Here is a 7,125-nt window from a genome sequence, read left to right on the forward strand (position 1 = left end):
TTCTAAATATTACATAAAATATGCTTTAAATGTCAAGATGTTAGGGTTATTTTGACAGTATTTTTAAAAAATTATATAGCATGGAATTTCATGATTTTAAGTTTGACTGTGTATCTAAGGAAAGGGAATTGATCATTAGGGTTTTGATTTTGCTTATTATTTCCTGAAATTCTATTTATCCAGTAACATTATAATTTAGCATCCACATGGATGGCAATAAATGGGTCTTCAGCAGTGTTGCTAATACTAAAGTAAGCAAGACCATCATTACCAACATAGATTTCAATTCCTGTAGAACAGTTATCATCTCCAGAAATGACATCACAATAGGTTCCAGCAGGAAGACCAGTTTGCAGATTTGATGTTAATGCCCAGTCATCATTGTTAAATACAATGAATCCTTTATTGCCTCTGCCAAAAGCCACCTGGTTCCTTCCATTATCCCACCAATTTGTAAAAACCTGGCCATTAACTACATTATGGAAAACAACCATATTCCTTATTTGATGCCATCGATGTTCACAAACCCAGACACTGCCACAAGTATTGTCTGCATTCGTAGTGGCTGCTCGTTTAATCACTCCATTGTCATTGGGTGGTCCAACCCAATTATTAGCATCCTTTCCATTCTTAAAGTATCGTGGCCACTTGAAGCTTGACATGAATCGTGTAAATCCGTAAGGATGAGCAAGCATAAATCCAACTGTTATTTTGTACAATCTGAATTCCCAGGAGGTGAGAACAGAAGGTCCTCCAGCTGCATGGCCCCTCTGGTTGTCATGATTATCTACAGAGACAAGTGCTCTGTCTGAAGGCATAAAGGACCAACCTTCTCCCCAGTTCTCTAAATAAGCCAGCTTTTCTCTATTCCACTTGCATAGAACTGTGCCGAGTTTTGAATTCCGTAACCCAACCATTTCCAAAGTATTCACTGCTTTGAATTGGCTCAATTACTTCCTGGTAAATGAATGGCCTGGATCCTTCAGGGAACCATTTTGTATTTAAATTGTTCAGTTTATCCAGAAATGCCTGTATGTCTCCAGGCCACATATGTTTAGAAGCATCAATTCTGAACCCTGCCACACCCACCATGGAACGCACATAATCTTTCCCCAGGGCAAGATCAAGAAGCCCAGACAAACAGCAATCTCTAACTTGATAAATATCATTGCAGCTTCAATTTTCCCCCTTCTGGTGGTACATTTACCACCATTAAAATCCCAGCTAGAGTATGGAACAGCAGGAAAGTCTCTTGATCGAGGGTTGTAGTAACTCCCGAAGGTGCTGCTTGCTCCTGCACACACGCCACTCCCACACGTGATTCACTACAGCATCCACATAAATATTCACTCCAACACTGTTGCCTCTCTTCACCAAGTCCCTGAATTCATCTTCATTTCCGGACCGTGAGCATATCTGGTAGCTAATTGGCTGGTATCTTGCCTACCAAGGTCTTGAAGCTTTATTGATCACTGCATTCTCATTTGGAGGTGAAATCTGAACACCCCCATAGCCATGTGGAGCTAGGTAACGTTCACGTCCAAGAGCAAGGTCACCCCAGCGCCGTTCAAATAAGTGGATAATAGATGTTTGATCATTCCGGGTATGGGGATCATACTGTGCCCAGCAGACCCCAAGGACTAAAAAGCAACCGCAAGAGCCTCGTTTTACTTTGAAGTCGTTAGCCCTCTTTTCAGTAACTACTCATATTCCTGCTAATTCATGAGACAACAGACTGCAGTTGCCAATCACCCAGGGAGTCTTGCTTGACTCTTTAATAGGAATTGCCAAGGGCCAAAGAAATAAACATTTCCCTCCTACTCTCTCCACCCACACAAAAGAATCCCTTCCCTTTCTTCATCCCTAAAAGGAAAAGTAATGGAAAACAATAAACTGAGGTCAGCAGAGTCAGATGACTGGCAGGCAAAGGTTTCAGAATGGATGTACAAACTAAATAAACATGAGGTTGTTTGGAGAGGCAGAGAAAAAGACGAAAGAGACAAAGAAAGAGACAGAGAGGAGAGAGACATAAAAAAGAAACAGACACACAGAGAAACAGAGGGGAGAGGAAGCAGGGGTAAGTAATATTAATGGAAGGAGAGATCCAATTAGATGGTATTATCTGTGGTTGGCCTGCGTGGAAAAGGAACTAGGGAAGACTTGTGACATATAATTACAACCTGGCTATCTACATGAGCAATTTTCGTTCTCTATTTTTAAAAATAGAGGCAGTTAGAGACAATGATTTAGCCTATCTAGAATAATAATGTTAATGATTTTTTTTTAAAAAGTACAAAGATCACAGAATGATAGAATCTCAGAGTTGAAAGTGCCCTAAAATTCCACCTAGTCAGACCCATATGCACGCAGGAATTCCTTGAGAATTTAGAAGCTGAAAAGTTGAGAGGAATCCTCGTCTGTCTTCTCTGGAATCCATCTCAGTCCTTGCTTGAGAACTTTGGGGGATGAAGAAATCGCTTACTTCAATGCTTAGCTGATTTCATTGTTGAACAACTGTAACTGTTAACACGTTTTTTCTTACGTTCAACAAATATGTGATTCCTTGTATTCCCATTCTAAATTCTACCCTGGGCAGCTAGGTGGCACCTGGAGTCGGGAAGACTTATCTTCCTGAGTTCAAATCTAGTCTTAGATATGTGCTAGCTGTGTGACCCTGAGCAAGTCACTTAGCCCTGATTGCCTAAGTTTCCTCATTTGTCAAATGAGCTAGAGAAGGAAGTGTATTTTTGCCAAGTAAACCCCAAATAGGGTTATGAAGCCAAACACCATTGAAAAATGACTGAACAATAATGAGCAAAACAATGAATCCAATTAGCCTTTCACCTGATGATCACTTAAATATTTAAATATTAATCACTTTGATTATGGATTATATGCCATATTAATATTCTCTTCTCTGGGTTGTTCTTATTATGAAGACATTCCACCCCGACAGTCCCTGTTTTAAAATGGGATGCCCAGAATCCAACTCTGTACTTCAAGTATGTTCTGACTAGGGCAAAGGTAGAACCGTCACCTCACTCATCCTGGACACAATAACTTCTATTAATTTAGTATAATATTTTGTTAACTTTTTATGACTACACTCTATGATCAGTTCGTGTTCATGATCATATCTAAGTTTTTTTACATGAACTCTTGTTATGCCAGATGTCCATTACTCCTAAAGTTGATTTCATGACTACATGCATAAGTCTGTATTATAATACATAGATGTACATTTCCACATATAATTTGAGCCTGCCAAAATCATCTTGACTCCTCATTCTGTCATACAAAAGAATATTATTAGCGATTCCTCCCAACCTTGTCATCTATGAAAATTTGAAGAGCGTGCCACTTATTTCTTCATGTGACAGAAATGTTAGACAGGAAGGGACAGAGAATGGACACCTGCACTACACCCCTACTCATCCCCTTTTAAGGCTGATATCAATCAATAACAAAGAAAACAATATGCCTTTAAAGGCCCTTTTAAATTGTTATTCTTAGAATTTTTTCAACCTTCAGCTTATTCTGGGATTTTGCCTTCCTGAAGAAGTAGCATAGCAGAGAGAACAGAGAACTGAATTTGGAGGTAGGAGGATTTGGGGTTCAAATCCCTTCTCAGGTGTCTACTAGCTGGTCTATTCACTTAACTTGATGGTCTTTGAAGTCCCTTCCAGCTCTCAATGTACTATTCTGATATTCTTTTAAAATTATTTTTATTGATTCTTTAAAAATATTTCATTATTGTATCATTTATTTATTATTTCAAATATTTATTTTAATCAGTCAAAATCCACCTTCTGCTACCCCAACCTCCCCTGCCTCCCATAAGAAAGCAAAACTGATCACAAACATGCATAATCAATCAAAAGTACTTTCCACATTGACCACGCTTCCTCAAAATTTCAATTCCGAGTCCTTTACCTCTATCAGAAGGTGGGGAGTATGTTTCATCATAAATCCTCTGGAATTGTGGTTGATCATTACACCAAGAGTTTGGCAAAATAGTATTCTAACACATTGATTTACTATAACTTGTCCATTAATTCCTCAATTTATAGGTATTCCCTTAGATTCCCATTCTTTGCCATCTTCAAAAGAGCTATCTGTTTTTTTGGTACATCCTTATAAGTTGTTTTTACTTAGGACTGATCCCTCCCCTTAATCTGCCTTTTTTCTAATTCTCCTTCCCCTCTTCTCCCTTTTCTCTCCTGTTTTCCTGCTGGGTGAAACATCTCTGTGTGCGCAATGTGTACACGTTTATGTGTGTCTCTATTTTGACCAGTTCAGATGAGAGTGAAATTCAAGTGTCAGCTGCTCCTCCTTTTTTTCTTTTTCTTTTTTGCTTTTTGGAGAGGGAAAGGCAGGGCAATTTGGGGTAAGTGACTTGCCCAAGGTCACATGGCTAGTAGGTGTTACATGTCTGAGGCTGGATTTGAACTCAGGTCCCTCCTGACTCTCCAGGGCTGGTGCTCTATTCACTGTGCCACCTAGCCATCCCTCCTCCCTCCTCCTTGTTTGTAGAGATGTCCATGTGTAAACTTGGATTATGTGAGATGATTTTCCCTAATCTTATTTTCCTTTCCTGCAATTGTATTTCTCTTCCCTTCTATTTCCATTTTTCTTATAATTAAGACATAATAGAATCGCTCCTCGGCTTTGCTAACTGCACTTCCTTTATGACTGCTGATGGTATTAAGGTTCAGAAGGGATACATATTGTCTTTGTCTCTGTTACCATTGTTCATCTTTTAATGTTTTCCTTTGCTTCTGTGTTTGAACCTCAGTTTCTATACAAGTCTGGTTTTTTTTCCATAAGAAATCATTGGAAGCCCTTTGTTTAGTTAAAGATTCATCTCTTTTCCCCTTCCCACAGTTTTACAGTCAGTTTTGCTTGCTAAGTTGTTGACTATTGACCCATATCTTTTGCCTTCTCGAATTTTGTATTCCAAATTCTATGCTGGTATATTATAGTGGTGACCACTGACTCATATGTGATCCTAACCATGGCTCATTGGTATTGAATTTTCCTTTCTGGTTGTTTGAAGTTTTTGACCTGGAAACTCTGAATTTTGGATACCCTTGGGAGTTTTCATTTTGGGGTTTCTTTTAGGAGGTGACATGGATTCTTTCTATTTCTACTTTGCCTTCTGGTTCTAAAAGATATGGTAGTTTTCAGATTTATTGAAATAGGATTTCTAAGCTTTTTTTCCCTGGTCATCATGTTCAGATAGTTCAGTGACTCTTATATTATTTCTCCTCGATCTGTTTTCCAGGTCAATTGTTTTTGCTATGATATACATTACATTTTCTTCTATTTTTTTTAACTTTTGGAATTTGTTTTAATATTTCTTGTTGCCTCATAGAGTAATTGACTTCTATTAGATCATTCTAGTTTTCATGGAATTTGCTGCTTGGACAAGGTTTGTCCTCTTGTGCCAAGCTTTTAATTCCCTTTCCAGCTTCTTCTTTCATAACTCTCATTTCTTTTTCCAATTTTTTTCTTAAGCACTCTCATTTCATTTATAAGAAGTTTTAAAAACTCTTGCTTCATCTCTTCAGGGAATTCTAGTTGAGTCTGTGCCCAACCTGTGTTTTCCTGTGAGACTCCTCTTGTAGATATTTTAGAATTTTTCTCTTCTTCTAGCTTTGTGCATTGAACTTCCCATCCAGGCTTATTGTTCTTTATAAGAGATTCTTTGATGGACGTTTGTTTGTCTGTTTGCTCATTCTTCCAGTCTACTTCCTAACTTTAGATTTGATGTTAGTACTGGGCTCTGCTGCACTTCTGGAGGAAAAGACCTGGGCTGGTCCTGTTGCTGTTTTCTTGGGGCATTGAATGTTGTTATTTCAAGATGTCCTGAAAAGGGGGACCTGAAAAAGCTGGGGAACTGACAACTTTCAGTGGTCCTAAAATGGTCTACTTGGGCAAAGTCTGTTTGTTGCCCACCCTGGTCTGAGCTCTGCAAGTTCCTGGACTGGGTTTAGGTCTAAGCAAGAGTATGCTGCTGCTGAATTCAGTCCCTATAAGTTAGTTGAAAAACTCTGCTGGTTGAGAGTGGCAGAATTGTAAAACTCTTCTTTGGTCTGGGATTTCTGTGCTAGTTATTCTTCTGCAGGCTGGATTAGATGCTAGAAATGACACCCTACTCTGTTGCCTGGGGTCTGCGCTGCACTACTGCTGCTGCTTCCTTCTGAAGTGACTTGGGAACATTACCCTTATGCTCAGGTCCCCTTCTCAATCCTCTCTGAATCTGTGTCCCAGAGTTGGGTTGTAGGTGACTAAGTTTTCGGTTTGTACATTTCCCCTCTGACTTCTTTTGTATGCTGATTGCTAAGTCACGTGTAACCCTCTTCTTGGTGTGCAGCTTCTTCCTGAGCACCGATAATTCTTCCTGTCTGTCTCTCAATGATGAGACAGGTCGGACAAAGGACTCACTGTGACTTTTTCTGTATTTCCCTATCAGGCTTTAGTTTGGCATATTTTCTAGAGCTGTTTAGAGGAATTTTGTGTAGAGAAACTTAGCATATTGCTTTCTTCCACCTTGCCATCTTAGCTCTGCTTGGTTGCTGATGGATTTTGATTTTTATACCAGTTATTTCCCAACTGTTATTTCCCCACCACTATCAAATGCTCCTTGTAAAACAGGAAAACAGTTAAGTAAAACCAACCAACCAAATAAATATAACTGAAAGTGCATGCCACATTTTTGTCCTGACCTCCCTAGAGAATCAGCTAAAACCTCATTGAAATAATGAACAACTTTAGCAAAGTTGTAGGATATAAAATAAACCCACAGAAATTATCAGCATTTTTATATATTACCAACAAAACCCAGCAGCAGGAGTTAGAAAGAGAAAATTGATTTGAAATAACTTCAGACCATATAAAATACTTGGTAGTCTACCTGCCAAGATGAACCAAATAACCATATGAACACAATCACAAAACTCTTTTCACACAAATAAAGTCAGATCTAAACAGAATTTCTTAGATATTTATTTAATTAATTGTATCAGAGAGACCAAACATGGTATGGGATCTACAGATTGCATCATTAACTTCACTATCTTCTGATGTTTCTCTCTCTCTCTCTCTCTCTCTCTCTCTCTCTCT

At 38.7% G+C, this 7,125-nt stretch overlaps 1 protein-coding gene and 1 pseudogene across 1 annotated transcript in view; one reads left to right on the top strand and one right to left on the bottom strand.

The window, feature by feature from the left end:
• The window catches only part of CATSPER3 (cation channel sperm associated 3), an 82,458-nt gene that overhangs the window by 70,642 nt on the left and 4,691 nt on the right, over nt 1–7,125 (top strand). The gene's annotated exons all lie outside the window — the stretch shown is intronic.
• The window catches only part of LOC138163991 (alpha-amylase 1B-like), a 7,700-nt pseudogene continuing 763 nt past the window's right edge, over nt 189–7,125 (bottom strand).

This window comes from Petaurus breviceps, unplaced genomic scaffold (genome assembly GCF_028583685.1).
Source record: "Petaurus breviceps papuanus isolate PSGF00001 unplaced genomic scaffold, PetGlider_PUasm1.0 189, whole genome shotgun sequence".
NCBI classification, from domain to species: Eukaryota; Metazoa; Chordata; class Mammalia; order Diprotodontia; family Petauridae; genus Petaurus; species Petaurus breviceps.